Below are 24,273 nucleotides of genomic sequence, written 5' to 3' on the forward strand. Positions count from 1 at the left end.
CTTACTCCCATAATGGACAAGCACATCTTTGGTCCAGGTTACAGTGGAGATTTCTGAAGATTTTTAGAGATCCTTTACTTCATTTTGTTTTCCTAGTAACTCTAGGAAGGAGGCTTCTATGTCCCTATTTTACCAGCAAGCAAACTGGGATTCAGTGTTATCCACTCCAGTTTGGAATAAGATCCAGGACCAGAATTCCATATTCTTAAGCCCGAGCTCCTAGTGAGCAGGGATGGCCTTGCTAGGGCTGTGGGAGGGAAGACAGGGTCCAGGAGGTGGGGATGCTCTGTGAAAGGCCTGCATTCCACTCGGGGACAGTGCTCCAAGGTCACATATGGTTAGAGTTCTGCCTCTCCGGTGCCCTTGGGCTGCTGTTTAGGAAAAGGTCCTGAGTCATGAAAACCTTTACCGTCCCAGGATGAAGTGCAGACTTCTTCAAAAGCACACAAGCCCTTTAGGATCTGCCTCCTGGGGTCTCTCCAAGTTGTCATTCAGCACTGTTCCTTTGAGTCCTTGCAAATGACTCTGAATGTGCAGACAGACTGCTCTCGCTGACCTCCTGGTTCTTCTTGTCTCAAAGGCCCACTAGGCCAATCCCCATACATCCTGCAAGCTTCCTGCTGGGTCATATTTCCTCCGACACTGTCTGTCCCTGCTATCTCCTCCCTCTACTTTCCCGTGGCCTCCTTTGATGCCTGTGTTATGGCATCTGCTTGGGAGTCACTATTTGTTTACAGACTGATCTTGCCCACCAGACCGGGTACTCCTCTGGGACAGAAATGCACTCCCATCTGTATGACCCAACACTTCAGCATAGGGCCTGGCACAGAAAAGGAGCTTAATATGGAACTACTGAATGAATTAACAGAGCAATAGAAGGAAGGAGCGAATGACCGCCATTCACAGCGTCGCTCCTTCAGAAACGCTCAGGGAGTGAACATCATCGTTACCTGCCCCGTAACGTAGTGAGATTGCTGCATTTCAGACTCTTGTTTCTTGTTCCAAGCAATTTCACTCAGGAATAGTCTCTCCTCATTTTCACATGTGAAAAAGGAACAGAAACAAACACAACTCTTCTGTTAACCTGGATGCCGAGCTATTAATACTTGTGGATATTTTGATTTTCTAGGAGGACAGGGATGGGTTTCAGGGGAGACAATGGTGTGAGCATTGGTCTGGGTCAGCAGGTGGCCACTTTGTTATCCGTTTTGGAGGAGAAAGTTTTGCTTCAAGGGAGAATTCATCCAGGCATTTGTGCTGACATGTTTAAAACAGGAAAAAAAAAAAAAAAAAAAAAAGGCAGGAATCATATCTGTCTGTCCACCTCAGTTTCCCAGTATTGAACATCTTGCCTGGTACAGTAGCAGGAGAGTCCCTGTCCTGCTCATAGGGAAATTGTCAGGCTTCAATCTAACGTCAAGTTTCTGGGGCCACAAACTCCTCCAACATTAGATACACAGTAAGGTACAACCGTGAGCTGTCCTAAGCTTTGTCCTCATCATAACTTTTTAGAGTTCTCAAAAAAAAAAAAAAAAAAAGAGGCAAGATTAACACAGATCTTTCATTAATTCTTGCAAAATATAGAAGGGTGAACCCTTCCCAATTCATTTTATGAGGTCAGCATTACCCTGATACCAGAGTCAAAGATACCACAAGGAAAAAAAACAAAAACAAAAACTACAGATAATTTTCCCCTGTGATTATAGATACAAAATTCCTCAACAAAATACTGTTGAACTGAATCCAACAGATATGAAAAGGATGATACACTGTAATCAAGTGGGATTTACCAAGGAACGCAAGGTTGGTTAAACATTAAAAAATCAATCAATATAATACACCACATTAAAAGAAAAAGGAGAAAAATCTCATGATCCTGTCAATAGACACAGAAAAGCATTTGGCAAGATTCAGCAACCTCTTCTGACAAAAATGCTCAACAAACTATGAATACAAGGACTCTTCAACGTGACAAAGCCCATCTCTGAAAAACCCACAGCTAATATCATACTTAATGGTGAAAGCTTGAAACCCACCCCCACAACATTAGAAACAAGGTGCCTACTCTCACTACTTCTATTCAACATTGTGCTGGAGGTTCTAATCAGGGAATTAGTCGAGAAAAAGGAGAAAAAGCAGACAGTTTAGGGAAGGGAGGAAATAAAGCTATCTCTACTCATAGATGACAAAATCTTATATATAGAAAATCCTAATGAATCCTCAAAAACTATTAGAACTAATAAACAAGTTCAGTAAGGTTGTGGGACACAAGATCAATGTACAAAAATCACTTATTTTCTATATACTAGCAATGAGCAATCCAAAAATGAAATCAAGAAAACAATTCTATTGACAATAACATCAAAAAGAATGAAATATTTAGGAATACATTTTTTAAAAAGTGCAAGACTTTTTTGTAAGTGCAAGACTTCTTTATATGTTACATGTATAATAATATCAAATATGATAAAACACCACAGAAAGGGAACAATATCCCACGTTTATGAATTGGAAAACTCAATACTGTTCAAATGGCAATACTCCCAAAATGATTTACAAATTCAGTGCATTCCCAATGAAATCCCAGGTGGATTACTTTTTAAGAAATTGGTAAGTGAATCCTAAAGTTCATATACAAATGCAAGAGACACAGAATACCCAAAATAATCTTGAGAAAGAACAAAGTTGGAGGACCCACACTTCCCAATTTCAAAACTTACTCTGAAGCTACAGCAATCAAAGCAGTGTGACACTGTTATCCAGGACAGACACACAGATCAATCAAATAGAATTGGGAGTCCAGAAATCAACCTTCACTGGGGAAACAGCCTCTTCAACAAATGGCAGCCAGGACAACAGGATATATACATGCAAAGGAATGGAGTTGGTCCCACATGTCACACAAGATACAAAGATTAACTCAACATGGATCATTGACTTGTATGTATGAACCAAAACTATAACACTAACACCATGTTTAGAAGAAAACAGAGGAGTAAGTCTTCACGGCTTTGGATTAAGCAATGGTTCCTTAGATGCAATACTGAAAGCACAAGTGACCAAAGGAAAAAAAAAAAGATGAACTTCATCAAAATTAAAAACTTCTGTGCTACAAAGAACGTTATCAAGAAAGTGACAAGACAACTCATAGAATGGGAGAAAATACTTGCAAATCACACATTGGATCACATATTGGCCTGTATCTAGAATATATATGAACTCATAACTCGACAATAAAAAGAAAAATAACCCAAAGGCAAAGGACTTGAATAGACATTGCTCAAAAAAATGATATAAGAATGGCCAATAGGCACATGTAAACATGCTGACCAGTCCTTAGAGGAAATCTGAATCAAAGCCATCATGAGATACCAATTCAAACCCACGAGGAGAGCTAAAAAAAGAGGGAAAGACAACGAACAGTTGGGAAGGATGTGGAAAAATTAGAAACTTCATACATTGTTGGTGGTAATGTAAAATGGTGCAGTTACTTTTGAGAACTGACAGTTCCTAAAAAATATTAACCATAGAGTTATCACAGAACCTAGCAACAGCATTTACAGTATATACCCCAAGAGCGAAAAGCATACGTCTGCACAAAAATTTGTACACCAATGTTCCTAGTAGCATTATTCATGGTAGCTAGAAAGTGGAAATAGCCCAAATATCTATCAACGGATACCTAGATAAACAAAGTGAGGGGTGTGTGTGTGTGTGTATTATTCAGCCACAGGAAGGAATGAAATACTAATGGATGGATGGCCACAACATGGAAAAATCTTAAAAACATTATGCTAAGTGCAAGAAACCAGACACAAAGACAGCATGTTATATGATTCTGGTTTCATAAAATGTCCAGAATAGGCAATCTATGTGGAGAGAAAGATGAGCGAACGCCAGGGGCTGGGGTGGGGGCGCAGGGAACAGCGAGACACTGCTAATGAGGATGGGGTTTGTTTTTGGGGCTATGAACTATTTTAAAATTAGATGCACTACCCTGTAAATATTCTAGGAAACACTGAATTGTACAATTTAAAAGGGTGAATGTTATGGCATGTGAATTATATCTCATTAATGCTGTTATTAAAAAAGAACATATGCAGGGAAGAGACTGCGGGGAGGTGGAAAGATGGAAACTGCTGACTTGCTGGGAGTGGTGAGATGGAGGCTAATTTTATTTTTTCCCTTGTTATGGTTGTTTTAATGATATTTGTGCAATATCATTTGAAAAGAAAAGAGGGAGAGAGACAGCTCAGGGTGGGAGATGAGAACTAGCCTGGGAGTCGAGGGCCCTGAAGCTGCGTCCCTTACTCTGCTAGTTACTGGCTGGGTGCTCTGGAGTAAGTGGCTCCACCTCTCTGGGCCTCAGTTTCCTTTTCTTAAGTGTGGAATAGCATCAGCCGCCTCAGGGCTGCTAGACCTTACATCCCCAGAGCAGATGTGGAGCAGATACTCATAGCGTTCATTACCTTTCATCTTCGTGTATTTGCTCAGACAATTCTGGTACATCTGTTACATCCTGGGGACATCGATGAATGAAGACTGGACCTTGTTCTTAAATATCTTAAGTTTGGAGAAGTAGACAGACATAAATAACTAAAGCACATTCCTTGGGAAGGGTCAGAGTGAAACTTCCACAAACAGCTTGCTGGACAGTTGTCTGCATAGTCCAGATCCACTAGGGAACTTGTACAGGGAGCTGTTGGTGAAGGGGTCAGATCAAGAGGTGGAAACTCACAGACAAAAGACAGCATCCGTAATCACAAACCTCATGATGGTTCCACAGCACGCTCTCATGTGTGTTATCACATGCAATCCTCAGACAATGCCACAAGGGAAGTATTATTACTCTACTTTATAAATGAGAAGACTGAGTCTTAGAGAGGTCAAGAGCATCTTGTGTTTTCATGAAGCCAGTTCAGGGTGTAGGAGCTCTCCCCGCCACCATAGCCACCCCTTCTTCTGAGAAATCTTGGTGACATCCCACTAGGAAGGAAGATTGGGGTGGTGGTGATGAATCAGAAAATGAAGAGGCACCCTCTCCAAGTCAGGGCTGGTAGGAGGTATTGAAGATGTAACCTGCCTCCTTGGGTCCAGAGAGAAAGCATGCTGGATGGAGCGCAGAGAGCCCACTCAGCCCTGGATCATCCAGTGAAGACTGAAAACATTCCGTGAAGAAATAGTCCTGCTCTATAGGTCATCAGTGTCTAGTAACAACTTCACTGATCTTGCTAAGTAAGGAGGTGAAGGTGGGGAAGGAAACCATGGTATCATTCACAGAGCGCCTGCTACATACAGGTCATTACACAAGGTGCTTCTCCAGCAGTAGGCACTTCAGGTATTATAGTGGCCACTTTCTACATTGACATTGAGGTTACACTGAGGCATAGAGGTCAAGTGCCCTGTCCAAGGTCACACAGAAAATCTGCATCAGGGAGAGGAGCAAGGACTCAAATCAACCTCTTTCCTCTCACCCTGAGGATTCTAAATTCCTCTCCGTGCAAAGACCTCACTGTCTCCAGGGCAGAGGGCAGAATCAGAAGCCTCACAGCATCAGGAGGCTGTGGGGCCCAGGTCTTCCATGTACACAATGGCAAAGAAATACCAGCCCACATTTTAAGAGTGAAGAGGTAGGACACTGGTTTTATTTCTCTGGCTTCAAGGATTTAACCTCATTTCTAGCACAGAATAGAAGTCTCTGGAGGTCCTCTTTAATGACAATCTAACTGACTCTTGGTTTTGATGGAACCAGCCCTCAGCTAAAAGCAAGAGACCCCTCTTCACCAAATGAACCTTCCTTGAAGGAGGATGACGGATCAGAGCATAGGCATTCAGCACAGAGCCCCAGGTGGGGCCCTCCGTGATGCCACCCGGCTTTCAGCAGCTGACCAGCTGGACTGACTGAAGTCTCATTTATCAAGAATCCTAACAAGTCATCTGTTGGCTTCAGTGTCAGCCCCATCACATCGACCCTGACATTGAGTTTGTGATCCCAAAAGCTCCCCACCATTGGAGCATCTCTGGAATTAAATGACATGGATAGCTGGTAGGCCCAGGGGCCAGGCTGCACCCAGTACTCTATAATTAGCCCATTCAGGGAAAGGAGAAGGGTCTCCCTGCACTCGACAATGGTTCATAATGACCAATGGGATTAACAGCTAAAGTATGTAGAGTTCTCAGCCAGGCACGATGCAAAAAGGAGAACCTGGGTCATCAGGAGATCACCCCAACAAATGTCAAGGGTATTCAAGAAAGGATACAGACTTTGGGAAGTAGCAGGCCCAAGATAAAGTCCACCCCAGTCTCCTGCAAGGTGTCTCATCCAGAAAGCGTCTTAATCTCTCTAACTGTCTGTTTCTTCTTCAGCTAACCTTGGATGTCATTCATTGTCGTTCTGGAGGCTGGAGAGGAGAACGAGATGGACAGACTAGGCAGGTGACCTGTAACATGAACTGAGTGAAGGAGGGATGTCCGAAGTGGCTGATGGAGGAAATAAAAATGGATGAGATAACAGGAGCGTGGGAAGTAAAAACAAAAATAATTGATTTTTTTAAAAAAAATTCAAAAAGAGGGGGAGGAAAAGGAAATGAATCCTGGGGGGAAAACTGCGTTTAGCAGGATAAGAGGAAAACAAGCCAGAGCTCAGATAAATGGAAAGTGGTCAAAGGGAATAGTAAGGAAATATGTATGTTTAAATCACATTTTCCACTATTCATGTCAGGGAACTTGTCTAAGATTTGCCAACTGCTCGATCTTGAAAGCGTCATCATAACATGGGAGGCCTATTATGACACCATCAGTGAATGTCTCCTACAGATGCAGAGGCCAAAGGGAGCCAACAGGTTCCTTCTCATGAGCCAGTTCCCACTGGTTGATAGTGTACCTGAACAAATTCTGAGACATCATCTGAACATGGTGGTAGACAGCTGTTTCAATTCGTGATGTCTGCGGTGGGATGTAAGGCAGAATGGGCGTGCCATGTGTAGCGGATGCTGTGATGTGCTGCCCAGAGAATCCCTATGGGACCGAAGCACTCATTCCCCCAGCTGCGGGGACTGTTGCTGTCGGCTGCTGACAGCGCTCGGTGGAGTCCCTCTCCAGGAACGGGCTGCAGTGCAAGGGAGCTGCCTCGCCCAGGGGCAGTGCACATCTGTTGCTGGAGAGGTCAGTAAGGCTACCTCCCCTTGACTCAATGCCGTGTAGTGAAGGACCATCCAAGCTCCAGAGCTCCCTGTGCCTCTGTTGTTGCCTCTGTTGTGACTCCGTTGATGTTCAGCTACCCCCTGGATCCAGTCTTACTTCCCTTACCCCCGTACAGGTGTTGATCCTAAGGGCAAGCCCAGTATACTTTCTGCACCCAAATCTTGGTCCCAGAGTCTGGTCCTGGGAACCTAACTTAATACATCATGTATCTACCCTTCCTGTATGAGCTATATCTCTCTATGCCTAGCTAACAGCTTGTCATCTGTGTTTACTTCTTCCTCCACAAAGACTCAGCGTTAGCCAATGAGAACACATCATCCATCAGCTTTCCCTTTTCCCCTTGTTTGCAAGGAAACTCAGAGATAAGTTCTTCATCCTTTCCTCTCCTGCCTACGTTAGGAGGAAGTTTCTGCTTTAGGCTTGGAGGCTATCTAATCTAAAAATGATGGGCTGGCTGTAATCCTCTCATTTTCAGTCTCCCCTCCTCCCGGACTCCAGCCCTCAGAGAGACAGTATTTGTCCCTGATTCATTATTTGGAATCATTGTAGACTGAAGGTGTCACCAGAAGGAGGAAGAATTTACACTAACAAACCTCATTAGCATGACGTTTTTAACTTATATCTATTATTATTTTATAGGCATAACAACTTTTTAAGTTTTTTTTTATTATTTTCTTTAAACAAAAGTTACAGAGAAGTTAAGTGATTTCCCAACCAATTGTAGAACCTAGACTAGAATCTGAGTTTCTTGATTCCTAATCATGTAAATTTCAGACACAGGCAGAAACCACTTAGCTGGCCTCTGCTGTTTGCTCAGGTCAGTGTATGATTTCTAGAAAACACTAAAACACTGTCATTAGCTCAGGGGAACCCTGGTAATCCATCCTATCTACTTTGGCAAAACCCAGGGAACAGTTCAGATCCTGGACCAAGCACTGAAAAGTACCGTGTAATCTAGGAGATGAGCCAACAATCCAATCCACAGCCCCGACCAGGGGCTATCTTGTTCCTGTTTGGATCATACCCTTGACGGGGAGCTCACTACCTTACAAGGCTGCTTATTCTGCTGACCCCTCATCCACACAATTAGAACAATATTAAAAATGGAAACTGTAACATTTACATAACATAACGAATACAAAGCACATAGTGTAATACCCAACAGACAGTGGTACTCAGTGAAAGGAAAGATTTTTTTCTTGTTCTCTGTTCACAGAACAAGAGAAGAGAATTTGCTTGTAGAAAGAACACCCTCAATGCAGTCATGTCACTCAGGAATAACTCAGTTCCCACACGCCCTGAGACAGAGCTACAGAGGCTGGCAGGCGAGCTCTGCAGCCAGACCACCTAGGTTTGAGCATGGGCTTCGCCATTTAGCTGTGTGACCTTGGAATAGTCACCCCATTGCTCTGTGCCTCAGTTTCCTCATCTGTAAGATGAGGGGAGAAGAGTGCCCTTTACCTCAGGGGCTTGTCGGGTAAATGCTTAAAACCCTTCCAGGCAGGTGGTAATGTCGTTGTCATTTTCCTCATCATTCCCATCTTACAGATAAGGAAACTGAGACCAGAATATTGAGCCATTTCCCTGAGGTCAAACAGCTAATGAGGAGCAGAGCCTGGTTAGAAATCCAGGTCTGCCTGCGTCTCCAATGCATGCACTTTGACTTAATATTTCTTCTGTCATTCCTTTTGCTTTTCTTTCTTGTTTTCCAAGAAAAGGGGGAAGGAAAGAACAAACTCTCATAGGGAATTCTGCCAGAAAAGCTAGCACACCCTGCTCATTTGAGAGAGTGGTTTGTTTACAAAGGCCCAGCTGAGTGGATCCAGGAGTCGTGTCCACGGGCAGGCAGGAAAGCCTGCGACCTGCCGGCTAAAGAGACTGCCAGGGACTGGGACAAAAAAGACCACTTCCTGCTTCCAGGTCTGACACGGCAGCAAAACCAGGGCTTCTGCTTCGGTGGCGGTGGGAAGGATACACAAATTGCCGAGCCCCATGTGGCTACGTGGGCTGGTGACATTCGGGTGACTCTGTGGCCCTAGGATGGAGGAGGAAACATAGCAAGCACTTCTCAAAGATAATAGAACCATTTCGGTTCTGTGCAGCAGTGGCTCCCAGGCTGGTGGCTGGCATGACGCGCCTGCGTTAGGACGCAACTGGTATGGGACCTTTGGCTCTGTGCAAAAGGAAGGCTTGCAAGCAGGAGTGAACTTCAAAATATTTAACAACTGATATGGCACAGACAGCAACCGATCAGAATGGACACAATGGCCAATGAGAATAAATGTTGGCTATAAACAAACAGCGCGGCCAAACACCAGTCTTGGCAACAAGGACACCCAGTGTGCAAACAAGGAGAAGAGGATGGGTAAGGTGGGGTCCAGGAGCCCACAGGGAATGGTCTGCCTGCCTCCAGTGGACGTCTCATAGGGGATTCCACTAAACCCTTGGGGCTCTGCAGAGCAGGATTTAAGAAGCATTGCTATGGGGGAAAGAGGAAGTGCCTGAAAGGCCCAGCTGCAAGACCCAGGATCGCCACTGCTTTCGGGGTGCACAGGGCCAGCCCCCAGAGGAGCAAAGCCCTAAGCCACCCAAAGACATGTCCCTGAAGACTTTAACTATATGTCAGCATGTTGTCATTCTGCCTGCTTTTCTCTTGGCCAAGGAGTGTTCCCTTGTGGTCTACCAAAGCAGCTGTTCTGTTCCAGCCTGTAGAGGAGGGCACCAGTGTACCCCACTAGAGTCCTCGGGACACAGAACACACCTGGATTCATGCAGAGCAAGCCCCGGTCCTGCCAGGAGTCAACAGTCGGACTTCCCCAGAGCCATTCCAAGCCCCTCTCTTTCCCAACTCAAATCCTCCTCCCTGCCCCTTAACTTTCACTAAAAGTGCATGCTCCTGCTCGCCTTTGGACAAAGTCACAAGGGGTCAATTATCTTATGGTAATGAGGGTGGAACACCATTTCTTCAGCTTGCATAAGATGAAGCTCCCCGTGATGAAATCAGTCATTGGTCCATGAGGTCTTGGGGGAAGATCCCAGAAGGGAGGCCCTCCCTTGAGAGCAGGGCACCAGGGCGTTTCCCCTCATCCGGCCTCACCCACCAATGAGTCTGTGGCCACCTGCTTGCCAAGCCCAAGAAATTTCCCCAGAAAATGCCACTGAAACGTTTCACCACTGTTCTCAAAACGTTGTGACTCCTGATGTTAACTTCACCCCTGCCTGTGTCTTATAAATCAGGTCTGCTCTTCAGGAAGGACACCCTTTTCTTGTCAATTTTATAAGTGGCTCTTCTGACTGTCTTTTATACAAGACTATGGGTGCCCCAGCCTTCACCAGCTCCGTCCCTTCTGGATGGAACCCTCACACAGCTCTGATAAGCAGGCACTGGATTTGAGTGACAGCCTCACAGGAAGTCACTGGAGGAGCCCAGGGCATCAGCTGTGGATGTGAGGGACGCTGGGACATCTGGGGGAGGCCAGTGCATCTGGGCGAGGCAGGACACAGCAGGTGAGCAGTCAGCTGGGGTCCCATTCCCAGCCCTGGGAAGCGTTACTCAAAACTCTTCAAGCTTTGGGTTTCCTTATTATAAATATTATTATGAATAGTATCTATCTTACAGGGCCATTTTAAGAAAACAAAATCGTGTACCTACAAAACACTTAGCACTCTGCCAAGCACGTAGTCAGAGGTCAGTACAGGGAAGTATTACAGAAACTGTTAAATCACTCAAACATTTATTGATCAGTTGCTTTAAACTCTGTACCTTCCAGTTTCTGCCCTCAAGAACCTCACAGTCCAGTGAGAGAGGACCACAGAAGAACCAACGATTAGGATGAAATGTGGTAAGTACTTCATTAAATAATTACTTTTAAAAGAATTATCAGTAATAAGTGACAACCATTTTCTGCCAGGCATTGTGTGCCACATGCTTTACAGAAATCAAAACCTTATGCTTTCTAACCCAAACACCTGGGTTCACGTCCCAGCACTATCACTGAATAATTATGTACTCTTGGGTCAGCTAATTTCTTTGAAACTTAGTTATCTCATCTGGAAAATGAGTATAAAATTAGAAAAAAATATATCTAATATGTTAGCACAGTGCTTTGCACATAGTAGGTGCTTAATAAAATAGATGTCTCTTACAGCTGACACCGAACGGCTATTGTCCCAGCCCTGGAGAACTGCCTAGGTAAGTCTCAAGGTCAAGGCGGCACAGCCACCTGGGATGTGTAAGCAGGATTTTGATGTTCAGTGGCTTCTTTGGTTTGGAGCCAGTTCTGAGCCAACAACTGGAGCCATAGGGACCAGAGGCTGGCCACGGCCATGGAGCTACGGGCAAGAACTAGACAGAATGTTCCAAATAAGGCAGGCCCTATAGGAGAGAGGCACAGAGAAATTGAGCAGTTGTTGCAGGAAGAGGCCAAGCAAGGACTCAGATGAGGGCTTGGTATGTTACATAAGGCAGCAGTACCCCTCCGGGGCCATTCTGCTCTCTGGAGCCAGCAGCGTCTATGTAGATCACAAACACTGCACACTCACCCCCATGCTGGGTACCCCAGGGCTGGGCCCCATGGGGTGAACAAGGACAAACCAGGCAAAAATCCACACCCTACAGGGTGCATTGCCTCTGAAAAGGAGCCATGCAAATCAGAACACACCAGCCCGGGAACTGAGCCTGTGCACAGAGAAGAACAAAATTGCACAAACCCAGACCCGTTCACATGAATGAACATTCCCGCAGCACAGCCTGATAAGCCCGTTGCTAAGCCTACCTGGCTTCCTGTGGCGGCACACCTCGCTTCCAGCTTGGGAAAGATAATCACTCTGGGAACCAGCCTCCTTAGGAGACCTGGCAGAATGCTTTTTGTCCAGAGCGAAACCTGTCTTTCAACACAGCGTCTCATCCTCCTGTGTCGGACAAGGGGAAATCTAAACCATGCAGGGAAGGGGTTTGCACACACACACACAGCCCTGCTGGGTGTCAGTGGCTGTAAGTGACTCTCAGGGAAAGAAAGGGGCCCCAGATCTCAGCTCTGAGCACCTCTGAAACAAAGAACCTCAAGTTTCCTGCTGGGGCAGTGCGAGACACAGGACTCTCAGATTCCAGGCGCACCCGCAGCTATCATCTGTCAGCCCTGACGCCAGCCCTGTGTGAGGTTCAAGCGGGGAGATCAGACAAGCACGGGGTAGCGGCAGGGGCTGGGGAGGGCAAGAATGGGGAGAAAAGGCTTTGGAAAGACCAATACAAATAGCATGAGTTTTTATCTGACCTCAAAGAACAGGGCAAGGGAGAGCTATGTGATCTAAGCCAGGATGAAAGGATGACTGGTCTCCCCTTGTAATCAAAGAGTTTAATGATGCTTATTAAAAGCCCATTTCTGGGTCCTGTTGAAAAATTACACCCGTAAGTGTTTTCTTTTTTTCATAAGAATTGCTTCTTAGAGATTAAACACACACACACACTTTTCACGTACCCCATGCCCTACACAGCACACAGACTTGCCCCACAAATCCTGCACATCCCAGACATCACACATATGCCGGTACCTCTTTATCAAAGATAGCCACAATCCACAAGTACACACACTGTAAAACAGAAAAAACAGGCTCAGTCCCTGACGTTATTCACGTACCCTTTGAAATTCCCGACTTTGAGGGAGCCCAAGAGCTTCACACTGGAGGAGTTGTCTTCCCCACAAACAAACAGCACAGCCTCTAATCCATATCATTCTCCACATCTTGCCTGAGGCCAAGCAACTCTGCAAAAGCAGAAGCTCCCAGGATCATTAAGCTTTGGTGGAAAGCGACAGCGTTTAGCAGGGTCATTGTAGACGAAGGAGGCTGTGCCCCGCTGGCCTGCATCAGGCTCTCTGATATGCTGAGTCCCAGCCACCTGGAGGAGGCGGCCTTGGGCCCTGGGCCTGCGGCATGTTTTCCTCTGGTTATCAGCTTACCCAGAGCCCAAGGCCGCCTTCACTCACAGGCAGAAGGCGTTGCTTTCTGGAATAATCAGCTAGACACAGGGAAGTACTCCTTGCAGAAAAGTCTCCCCGCAGCAGCGTGGGTTCCCTCTGGGTGCTGATCTCCCCTGTGTTTCACTCACTGCTAAGGGGCAGGGTACAGAAATGCCCATTCAAATGCTAACACCATCAATGGAACAGTTTGCTGTTATCAGAAACAAATGCTTGGGAGCTAGTAAATCTGGCTTCAAGGGCAGCTCTGATCCTCCCTCATTCTATGGCCTCAGCCAGCTCTCTAAGCCATAGTTTTCTCTCTGCAAAATGGTAATAACTTCTTTCCATCTTATGGAGTTTTGGGGAAGATCACAAAATGCCCTAGAGATTGTAAACTCCAAAGCAGATGTTAGAAATTCTCATGATGAGACAGTAATGAGGAAATGGAGGCGCTCATAAATTGGGCTGTGAGTGTCTCCGGAGCAAAGCTTGTGTTGTATGTATCTTGTTATCCTCCCTGCCTGGCACCAGAGCCTGGCACCAAATATTCTGAGGGAAAACAGTTTGAAAGAATGAATGAAAAATGACTGGAACCCGGAGTTAAGTGGCTTGCTCAAGGTCCCAGAGAAGCTCATCGTGGGACTGAAACCCAGATCCCCAGACCCCCTAATCCAGGGCCCTCTGTTCTATATGCACCAAACTCTTGGGTCTGTTGATGAAGGGGTAGTGATATCCCATTAGTGACAGCACTGGCCAGGTTTTAACCAGCCCTACCATTCCCAGCGAACGATCCAGAATGGGTCAGGCAATGCTTAAGAAGACGCCACAAACCCGCCTGTTAAACATTCCATCTCTACAGTGGGAACAAACAGAAACCACAAGTGCAAATAATACCCAAATGCCCCAGACCAACACATCTTACTTCTTGACTTGAATTGCGCAAATCAGAAAAGTCGTAAGATTGGGATGACAGGCCTGCAGAGATTGAGTCACCGAGACTAGACACAGATCTGGTTTCAGGCTCACACTCAGCATTGTCACTTACCTACTGACCAAGTGTCCCAGAGATCACTAGCCCTCTCTGATTTTCAGTTTTTCCATCTGCAAAACAAGAAGACGATCACAATTAATCTCTTGAGACCACTGGACTAAAAGGCATCATAGGTTTTATACCCAATACTGCTTTCCAACTGCTTATGATCCCACGCAGCTGGGGAGACTGCTAATAGTCAGGGGCTGGAAGGGAATATTTCAAAAATGAAGTGTGGCAATGAATGCAGAGTGTGATAGTTACATACCAAGAAGGGTACCAATGGTACCCAACTCTCCGTACAGAAAATTCAGCTTTCCAATCATTCTGGCACCTATTTTTATTTTTCAGAGATGTCAAAATGCAAGATATCATTAAATACCAGGAGAAACAGAGCAATGAAAAATGCCACTACTTCAACATACTCATTTCCAATGTTTGGGGTATTTTTCCAATTTTTTTTTCTTCTCTACATAGAGTTTAACATTTTGCAGAGTAGGTCAATTTGCTGTGAAGATGTACTACACTGAAAAGCCCAAGCAAATCCTGATTAACCCCTCCCCACCCACCATGATGCTGCTGCGTAATTAACTCATTTTCATTCCCATGTCTTTTTTTTCAGTTTCCCCAAGACCTTTCAGGCCCGTGGTCACAGCTCTGCCAGGCACTGTGCACACAGTGTAGTGGGGAGCACGTGATTTTAGGAGGCCTGGGCTGGTCTTCCCCCAGTTTGGGTTTCATTACCTCATCCGGAAAGTAAGGAAACTGGCCTGGCCAATCTCAGAGATCACTTTCAACTTAAAAAGGTGAGGCTAAGGAAAAGGAAAGGAAACTCATATATCTGAGTCCCTGCTATCTGACAGCTACTGAGCCGATAACATCCGTGGATATCATCTCTGATCCTCATAACCGCCTGGGAGACATTACAGGTGTGAGAACTGCAGCTCACTGAGGTCTGGCCACCTGGCCAAGCCCCCCTGCAGTCATGTTGGTAACACTTTCATGATCTTCACCAGGTCAACGTCTCACCACCACTACAGTTTACTAATTTTTCCCAATCAATTCCCAGATTTTACTTAACTTTATTTTTAACAGATTTTTAAAAAAAGTTTCTGCCCTTCTTGATTTCTTCCCCTTCTCTCTATGGCCCAATGGAAGACCACCTTTCAATGAAGATGGATTCTATAACTGCAAAATGGTTGCTATCAATTTAAAGGGATGTTTAATCACGGTCATTCTAGGTAAAAATATCTCTGAAGTCATAGGCTGGATGTGCTGTTTATATACTTTTGTCTAATACTCATTAAAATGAGTAATATTTGCAATTTAAACACTCATTCACTTCTGCCCAACTCCCAGCAGTGCCTCTGATTTACCCTGGGAAGGCTGGCTTAAGGTCCCTTACTTGGCTGCAGCCAGATCTCAGAATCTAACTCTGTCCTATTTCAAAGCGGAAACAGCAAAGACACCAGACACGTATTAAGAGTCAGGAAAGTTGCCTGAGGTCACACAGCTGGCAACCAAAGGACCCGGGGCTCCGGTCTCCACTGGCCCATTTCTGACCCTGTGCTCTGTGAGCGTATTCAGTTTCCCCTCTGGCCTTCCTCAGACCCCAAATTTCCCATTCCATGTCATAAGGCCACCGATTAAGTTCTGTTTCCAAATCAAGGCAGGGTCTTCCTGTTCCGTTAAGTCGCCAGGTTTTCCCCAAAGCGACTCATCTATGAACGCATAGTTAAGTTGCCCAAAGGGCACTTTGCTAGGAGGCAGCATCATTTCTAAAACCAAGTTTAGAAAATGTGAAGTGAAAGTGATTACTTAGTCAAAGATCCAAGATAGTAACCAAGGAAATAGAAAGAGCTGATAACAGAATACCTAGGAATGCCACTGCTGCTACAAATGAGTGTAAAACCCAACCGAGGCGGGGCAAGTAGGAGAAAGTGCCACAGTGACTGCACTGGACGCTGATCGGAGCTGTTGCTGCATGCCTTTCTAGAGCTTTAAGCCTCCGTTTCCTGTTACCTGGTTTAAAATTAATTGGCATGAATTTTTTATGACCAGGAAGCAAACAGACTGACAGGTCTGCAGACCTGGCTGTGTCTTTCTTCCTGTGGAGTTCCCTATTTCTCTTGAATACGAGCTACACAGCTGTGCAGAAACAAGAAAATGAACCAACCTAGCCCTGATTATTCATTCTCAGTCCAATGACACCTCTTCCGTGAAGCCTGCTCCCACCAACCCAAGTCAGAATTAGTTACTCCCTTTCTTGGTTTTCCTATGGTAACAGGTGAATTACAACCTCTGTTATATTGCAGTTATTATCTTGTCTTCTTTTAAAGCATCGTTTTTTTCTGACTATTTGCCCAAATATGTTAAATACAATGAAAACTCACCCATCACTAGCAATATGATTTTAGATTTCCTTCTAAATCTTTTTGTATACATATCCACGTATTCAGTCATTCACATGCATACGCATCCAGATACTTTTCAAAATGGGATCATACTTTACACACTAATTTCAATCTACTTTTTAAACAGTTACATAGATATGTAATTAATCCCCTACTGATGAACATTTGGGTTGTTTCCAATTTTTCACTGGTGTAAATACTCTAAAATCTTGGCACATACATCTTTTTTGTGGTTGTTTGATTACATACTTAGACTACATATTTTTTAACATTTAAAAAAATTATAATTGCCATCTCCCCCACCCCCAGACTATATCAAATTTCAATTTCCACCAGCAGTCTATGGGCATGCCAATCCCTTGTGCTCTCAACAGTCCTGGGCTTTAGCGTGCTCTTTTATCTTTGCCAAAGTGATGGGTAAATGGAGCCTGGTTATTTTAATCTACAACTTTTGAATATCAGTTGAATATCTTTTTCTATGTTTCTCGGCCATTTGTACTTCTGTTTTCAGGAAGTGCAAGTTCGCTGTCCTTTCCCTGTTTCTTGGCCAGTGTTGGTCTCTTTCTTGTTTGTTACATAGAGTTTGCTAATCTTTTGCCTTGAATATCATTACTATTTTTTTTTTAGCTTTCTTCCAACACGTTAAATCACAGTAGAGGGCACTTCACCTATTAGTTGCCCCACCAGAATCCCAGAGCCCTGCCTTAATACCACCCTGTGCCTCCTCGCCCACAGCCAACCGGCCACCAGGTCCTAACCATCCCACTTCCTAAACAGGCCTTAAACCAGTGTGTTTGTTTCCCTCTCCAGTGCCACCACCCTTGCCAAGCCACCATCCTCTCTCATCTGGACTCCTGCAGTCGCCTCCTACCTGTTCTCCTCACGTCCTCTACTCCATTCTCTCACCACCCAGAAGGTAGAGGGGTTTTTAAAAAATACACACAGGCCATTATGGAAAACAGTATGGAGATTCCTCAGAAAACTAAAAACAGACTTACCATATGATCCAGCAATCCCACTCCTGGGCATATATCCAGAGGGAACCTTAATTTGAAAAGACACCTGTACCCCAATGTTCATAGCAGCACTATTTACAATAGCCTAGACACAGAAACAACCTAAATATCCATTGACGGATGACTAGATAAAGAAGCTGTAGTATATTTATACGATGTACTACTCAGCCATAAAAAGAATAAAATACTGCCATTTGCAACAACATGGATGGACCTGGAGATTGTCATTCTAAATGAAATAAGCCAGAAAGAGAAAGAAAAATATCATATGATATCACTTATATGTGGAATCTAAAAAAAAAAAAGACAAATGAACTCATTTACAAAACAGAAACAGACTCACAGACATAGAAGACAAACTTATGGTTACTGGGGCAGGGAGAGGGTGGGAAGGGGTAAACTGGGAGTTTGAGATTTGCAGATACTAACTACTATATATGAAATAGATAAACGACAAATTTCTACTGTATAGCACAGGGAACTATATTCAATATCTTGTGGTAACCTATAATGAAAAAGAATATGAAAAGGAATATATATATGTATATGTATAACTGAACTATTATGCTGCACACCAGAAACTGACACAACATTGTAAACTGACTATGCTTCAATTAAAAATAAAATACACAGGGAATCATCCCTGCTGCCCCAAACCCTTTGATAGCTTCCTATTCCTTGAAGATCAGATTCAAAGTCCATAACGTGCTCTTGTGCCTTGAAAGGCTGCTTCTAGGACCCAGTTTCTGCGCTGCTTGGCCTCTGCATACAGCCACCTGCCCCTCAGTCTCTGCTCGTAGTGCGCTGGCTTCCTTTCAGGTCCTCTTCTCCCCATGTCGAGGCCCTGAACATGCTGTTCCTCCGCCTGGAAGGCTGTTCGCTCCCCTCTTTGCTGGCTACTCCAAACTCTCCTGGCCCCTCTCTCAGCTTAAACACCATCTCCTCACTGAAGCCCTGAGCCGCTAGACCAAGTGAGCTCCTCTGGCTATGCATGGAGTTTTCCTTCATGGCCCATCTCACAACTGCAATCTTGTACCACCTGGCATGGTTTGCAGGCTCCATGAGGGCAGGGATGGGACTCTACCCAGCACTGTCTACTCAGAACTCAGATGGTACCCAGCACAGAGCAGGCACTCATCATACACTTACTGAATTAATTTCTTTCTCAAGTTAAAAAAAAAAAATCACATAACCTGTCTATTCCAAGGACCAAGCAATCAACTCTAGGTTTTATGAATAAATTAATGTGAGTTTTCGTATGGAAAGCAGATGAGCTGAAAAACCAGGCCTGGTGTTTAAGGGCACATTCCCTGGTGTAATTAAGCCCAGTCCTGAAGGACTGTCTCATCTCTCTCCAAAACAAACTGAAGCCTTGGCGTTGGGAACCGCAAGATCAGTGGGGTGGAAGGATCTGGAAGCAGAGTCCATGTCTGGTGCTTTTCTGTAGCTCCTTCCTCTCTTCTCCACCTCGTGTTTTGCCCACATTCAATGAACGACTCTTAATGGACTTAATTTCAAGCCAAATTACATAGTAATTACATCTAAGTCACTGCCTTCTCTACTGTCTAACATTTAAAAATAAATTTGCATCACCTAGCACAATTGACTGGATGGGTTTTTTCCCTCTATAGATCAGTACCTATATTTATGAGTATTTCCTTTTAGGTTTTTTTTTTTTTCTGAATTAAAAAACTAAAAAAGTGAATTGCAGGTCAGACAGGCTCAGCTCTGCTGTAGTTACATCTCGGCCCTGCTCACCACGCCCGCCTTGTCCTCCGCTCAGCATTCTGCGCACTGAACTTGGTGCAAGCGCACCCCTCTCCTTTTCCTACAGGGCCTCTGCGATGGAAGCCCCAGAGGAGGCCAGGGTGTGGAGCCACCGTTTCCTTGGCTTAATTTGGACTCTTCTCAAGCTAATCATGGAGCACTACCCTGGGCGTGACCATCAGTTGCACGTAAGAGGTCAACGGACTCACTTTGGTCAACTCTGGCCACTGATATCCTGGGCGAGGCAGAGACTGGGAGGAGATTGGTAGATCCGGGATTTGCTGAGGCCTGATGTGGAGGGCTCAGGTGTTCATCCATGCTAAGGGGGGCACAGAAGAAGAAGAAAAGCTCGCCTCCTGCCCTGGAGGAGGCTGGGTTTCAGCTGGGAAGACAAGACCAAGATGCAGTAAATAGTCTCAGTCCCACCTCTGTCTGAAGCCTCATCCCCAACCACTCCTCTACCTGCTGCTTTAAGATCCTCTTTTTTGAGCATCCCTCTATCTGGAATGTCCTTCTCCATCTAAAGATCCAAAGAAGAGTGATTGGGACCCCTGGTGGGGCTCCATAAGTCTTTGTTAAATGTTGTTTAGAAGCATTGGCTCTGGACTCAGAGTCTGGCTTTGACCCCTGGCTCTATTAGCTCCCAGCTGGGTGAGCTTGGGCCACATCCTTAACCTCCTCATGTCTCTGTGTTTCCATCTGAAGTGCAGGGATAGTAAAAGCACCTACATCCTGGCTTGCTGCAATGCCTAAGTGCCTGTCGCCTAACAAAGGCTCAACAAATTGTCAGTGAATATTATTATCACTGACACCATTGTAATTTTAGTTAACAGTATAGTCCTTACTGTGTGCTAGGCATTGTCCTAAACACTTTACAAATATTAACTCATTTAATCCTCATAAGCAATTCCATGCAGTAGGAACTATTATTTTTCTCATTTTATACATAGAAATGGTGGGTCCGAGAGGCTAATAAAATTGCCCAAAGTCACCTAATAAATAGTGGAGTCAGGATTGTGAACCCAGGCAGTCTGGCCCGGAAATGATGCTCTAAACCACTGGATTATTAACCTTTATTTAATGAATTATCATAATTCTTAGTTATTAATAACTATTCATTTTTATTGATGATGGGTACCTGCCCACTCATATAGATGCCCAGACAGCTGGGGTGGTTAGGACGGGGTTTGGGTCTGGCAGCTAAGCTCAGTGAGGTTCAGAGTCATCCAGTCCCAGGTGGGAACCAAGGATCAGAAAAGGACACCAGGCAGAAGGCCAGTGCTGTGCACTGGGCCATTAGACTGGGAAAGGGAGAGGATAACAGAAGACCACAGTCAGCCCTGGGCACTCTGTGGTTGGAAAAAGTGCCCTGAGCGCCCAGGTCCCATCCACTAGGAGGGCTGAGGTTCCCCTGGGTTTCCCACTAGATCCAGGTGGACTCTAGGCCTCAGAACCTGCAAGGGAAGGACACCAGTGACCCAGCCGAGCAGGCTGGAGAAAGCGCAGGGTAATGCCCCCTTTCTGGGGGTCCCTGCTGCCCCTGCACACGAGGTCCCAGTGACCCCTTGGCTCAGAGATGCTTCTTGAGCTTTAAGTATCCCCCTCTTCAGACACAGAGGCTGTTGATGCAAGCTATGCTGGTCATGTCACTGCCAGATATCTGAGCGAGGGGGAGCTCTCCCCTGAGGACCGTGGTCTGTAGGTTCCAACCTCACTGTGGTTGGTGCGTGGATTTTTTTTCCTGGACTTCTGCTGCTGCTCAGGTCCTCAACCCAGGCTTACTTTAGCTATCTTTAGGGTATTTCAAAGGTTTTGCCCTCCCTCCCTCCCTCTTGGTTAGATTTCTGCTTTTGTGGGAGATCACAAAAATGAAGAATTTTAGGCATGAGGCAATTCAGGATGAGAAAATTGGACTTTAGCCGCCGGGCCTTGGCCGACAGCCTAAGAACCCACGGCTTGGCAGGGTTAAGAATAAAACCCGATGCCTTAACTGGCTTTCCAAAGACCAGCTGTGTCCTCCTCTGAGTGGGGTCACTCTACACCCTGGCTGGGAACACCTGACATCAAGTTGCTTTCAGAGTGAGGTATTTTTCCATGTTGTACAACAGAGATAACGATGGTTTTATTATTTGCCTAAAAACGTGGACAGTCCAATAACGATCTAAGATGTTACATGATACCATCACTTCTTTTCAACCAGGCCCATGGAACCATGGGAGAGAGCCTCTTTAATTTTTAAAAAACACGAAAGTCAGCTCTCCTCGACACATCAGCTTCTCCACCCAGCTGCTTCAGGCTCACCCTTCCATTAGCACGCAACTGCTGGCTGCTTCCTCTGCGTGCCAGACCCAGATGGGAACTGGTGGCCGGGAAGGTGGAGACAGCATGGAGGTCACCAGTGTTCAAATCCTGGCTCTGACTCAGATGAGCCGTGTGGCTCGGAGAAAGTTAACTAACCTCTCTGAGCCTCAGCTTCCTCATCTGCAAAGTGGAGAGTCTTGTCCAACCTTCCAGGGTTGTTGTGGGAATTCTAAGGAATGGCATTTCTCATGCACATTGCTGGGGCCTGCATGTCAGTTCTGAACAGCACGCACTGCTTTTATAACATCCACTAATAATGATGGTCAAGAAGAAGTGGAGACAACCTAAATGTCCATCAACAGATGAATGAAGAAAGAAGATGTGGTAATGTATACACACACACACAGGAATATTATTTATCCATAAAAAGGAATGAAATAATGCCATTTGCAGCAGCATTGATGGACCTAGTGATTATTACACTGAGTGACATAAGTCAGAGAAAGACAAATATCATATGATATCACTTATATGCCAAATCTAAAAAAAATGATACAAATTCTATTTACAAACCAAAACCAGACCTATGGACGTAGAAAACAAACTATGGTTCCCAAAACAGAAAGGGAAGGGAGGGATAAATTAGAGGCTGGGGATTAACAGACACTCATTACTATATATAAAATAGATAAACAGGGACCTACTGTATAGTACAGGAAACTACATTCAATTTCTCGTAATAACATATAATGGAAAAGAATCTGAAAAGAAAAAAAAATGTGCATATGTATAACTGAATCACTTTGCTGTGTACCTGAAGCTAACATTGTAAATCAACTACACTTCAATACAAAATTAAAAAAAAATAAGACATGCTCCCTGCATGAAAAGGTACAAAGTGTGACAGGTGGGATGGGGCAGTCTGTGATCCGCAGTAGCATCCAGCCCAGAAGGGGTCAGTCCCACCGCGATAGGACTGGGCGAAGCAGGCTTCAAGCAAGACATCAAGTAGCACAGGGTTTTCAGAACGGAAAGGTCCATGGCAGGAGGTACGAAATGCAGACTCGTCTGAAAAGGGTGAGCAGCAGCAGGAGCAGTGGATCTTCTGAGAGCATGCGTGCTACAAAGGATGCAGGGGTGGAGCCTGGAAGACCTCGTGGGCCAGGTTCTAGCAACAGGCTCAGCCATCAGGGGGTTTTAAGCTGGGCAATCATAGGGCCACGTTTGTCCTTGAGATCAGTCCCTGGCTGCAGTGAGGCTGGACTGGAGGGGAGAGCCTGCGGCAGGGGGAGACAAGGAGCTGTGGCTGACCCAGGCCGAAGGGAAGGGTCTCTAATTTCACTCATCAGGCTGCTAGTAGCCCCTGCCTGGCTCCTCAGGGCCACCTGACTGCAATGGCCCAGTTACCTACCAAAGGCTGTGGGCATCGCTGCCCCATAGCTGCTCTGAGGAGAGTCCTTTCAGCATCAACTACAAAACCATCTGCCCGAATCAACCTGTTCCTTTCTGACATGGCTGGGACTGCAGCTTCCCCCCTGCAGGCCTCTCAACCCCAGCGCCGTCTCACAGCCCCTGGCTGGAGCCACTGACAGGGTGACGGGGCTGTGGCCACAGCCTCCATCAAAGCAACTCAATTCCCTTCTGTTAGATTATTTTTGTGTGTGGACCCACACTCAGTTTTGAGGATCATATGAGATCCTAACAGACGAGGCCATGGGCCCCAGAGGTTTATAGTCAAGGACACAGGTCTGTGCTGTAGCCCAAGGCTGAGTGGTTCAAGGGAGGCCCGAGTGACAGGGCTGCGGGCACCAAAGAGACAGAGCCATGAATTCTCCTTGGCAGCGTCAGAAAAAGCTTTATGCGAGAGGTGGCACTTGCCAGGGCCCTGGGGACAAAGGAGGCATTGGACAGGCAAAGGGTGAGAAAAGAGCTTTCCAGGCTGAGGGAGGGTGCGTGCAGAGAAGGCAGTGCTGCTTTCTCTGGCTGGACCACAGGGCTTGAAGAGGAGGTGCCAGGAGGCAAAGACCAAGGGGTGCTGAGGTCCCGCTGGGAGGGGCCTGATGTCACCTTCTCCTTTCTTCCCCAAGGCACAGGAACTATGGTCCCATAAGAAACAGCAAAGCAGGAAATGCATTAAGCACCACTGTGCATCTGCCACGTGCATGACATTAACCCTACACAAGTCGTTTGGTCGGAATGCGGTAACCATCCCGGGAGGCACATGTTGTCATCATCCTCGTTTTACATCTGAAGAAACTAAGGTTGAGAGAGATTCCCTGACCTGCCTAAGGCTGCAGAGGCAAGGACAGAGCCCAGATACCTGAATACAGTCCCAGCGATCCTTCCTCTGCCCACACCAGCTCCCTAAACGGCGGAGGCAGATGCTTAATATGTTTCAAACAGTTGAGGAGACAGAATCATCATCACCACCACCGTCTTCATCATCATCACGACCACCATCGTCATGGGCTCAAAATTTTACTTCATAAAGGAGAAGATGTACCATATGTGCCTCTTTGTAACAGGATCTTACAAGATTCCCGAGCATATCTGTCTAATTAAAATCAACCGCTACCAGTGACCAC

At 45.6% G+C, this 24,273-nt stretch overlaps 1 protein-coding gene across 1 annotated transcript in view; it reads right to left on the reverse strand.

Moving 5' to 3' along the window:
- The window catches only part of TENM4 (teneurin transmembrane protein 4), a 2,614,134-nt gene that overhangs the window by 557,552 nt on the left and 2,032,309 nt on the right, over positions 1–24,273 (reverse strand). The window contains exon 9 of the mRNA XM_032488752.1: positions 14,206–14,261. The gene's annotated coding sequence lies outside the window, so the exon portion shown is untranslated. The remainder of the gene's footprint in view (positions 1–14,205; positions 14,262–24,273) is intronic.

Source organism: Camelus ferus, chromosome 10, assembly GCF_009834535.1.
Source record: "Camelus ferus isolate YT-003-E chromosome 10, BCGSAC_Cfer_1.0, whole genome shotgun sequence".
NCBI lineage: Eukaryota > Metazoa > Chordata > Mammalia > Artiodactyla > Camelidae > Camelus > Camelus ferus.